We start from the raw sequence: 1,658 nt of genomic DNA on the forward strand, positions 1-1,658 counted from the left end.
ACGGCACATAATAACAACAACAGGCGGAATGAGGATAGATGTTGTTCTTGGTCCTGGAGGTTGGCTCTGATGCATCAAGAGAGACTCGACGTACAACCACCCTCACAGTCACTGCTGTGCGTAAGCCCATTGGTCCCGTTTTTATGTCAATCCCTGTGATTGAGAGTCTTTCTCTCTTTTGATGAGTCTACTTTTCCAAGTACAATGTCCTTCTCCAGGGACTGGCCCCTTATGATAACATGCACTCAGAGTATGTGAAACAACATCTCACAATCCTCGCTTTTAAGGAGCACTCTGGGTGCACTTCTTTCAAAGGTGTTGATTTGTTTGTTCTTTTGGCAGTCTATGGATGTTCAATATTCTTCATCAACACCGCAATTGTAAAATTCTTCATTATTAATTGTCCAACTTTCACATGCATATTAAGCAACTGAAAATACCATGTCTTGAGGCAGACACCCCTTAGTCTTTAACATGATATGCTTGCACATTAATACTTTAAAGAGGCTCTTGGCATCAGATTTGCCCAATGTAATACATAGTTTGACTTTTTTATTTTCTGCAAATTATTTATTTATGAACATTTCCATTCATCCTTGCCTCTAGAGTGCTAGCATTAACTTAACAGAGGACATACATCCTTTTGTGCTCTAATTTTCCACCTTGCATTTAGTTGTTTTGTGATTTACTCTGATCTTTGTCATTATACCTAGATAAGCATAAAAATAAAATGTATCTAAAGATCAACAATGACAGGCATAATGTTTCGTGGTTTTGGAAGATATATTGTTGTTGTTATATGCCATTGAGTCACCTGTGACCCATAGCGACCCTATGTATAGCAGCTCTGAAGCCTGCCTTATCCTAAGCCAGTCTTATTGATTCCGATACACCTAACCCCATTTTCCCAGTTTCTATATCAATCCATATCATTTGAGGTCTTCCACTCCTGCACATCCCTTCACCCTTCCAAGCATGATGTTCTTCTCCAAGGACCGGTCCCTCCTGGTCACGTGCCCAAAGTATGTGAGAAGGAGCTTCAGAATCCTAGCTTCCAAGGAGAAACTTGGTTTCACTCTCTCCAAGATAGACTTAATTGTTTTCTTTGTGGCCCATGGTATGTTCAAGATTCTTCTCCAGAACCACAACTCAAAGACATCAATAATTCTTCTGTCATCTTTAATCATTGTCCAGCTCTCTGATGCAGAGCAAGTAATAGCAAACACCATGGCCTGGATTAGGTGCACCTTCATCTCTAGACTGACATCATTGCTTCTCAGTACTCTGGAGAGTACTCTCTGACAGCAGATTTTCCCAGTGTAATTTGTCTTTTAATTTACAGACTGCTGGTGCCAAGAGTGTTGATTGTGGAGCTGCTGTTGTTGTTATCATGTGCCATCGAGTCGCTTGCGACTTATAGTGACCCTATGTACAACAGCCCTAAACTCTGCTCTGTCCTGTGCCAATCGCACTGTCTCCAACACACCCATCCCAATTACCCCAGTCAGTGAATCAATCCACCTCATAGGGGACCTTCCCCTTCTTCACTGTCCCTCCACCCTCCCAAGCATGATGTCCCTCTCCAAGGACCTCCTTACAACATGTCCAAAGTATGTTAGATGGAACCTCAGAATCCTTGCCTCCAAGGAGCAGCTCGG

This window comes from Elephantulus edwardii, unplaced genomic scaffold (assembly GCF_000299155.1).
Source record: "Elephantulus edwardii isolate Elephantulus edwardi_28Jun2011 unplaced genomic scaffold, EleEdw1.0 scaffold00049, whole genome shotgun sequence".
NCBI lineage: Eukaryota > Metazoa > Chordata > Mammalia > Macroscelidea > Macroscelididae > Elephantulus > Elephantulus edwardii.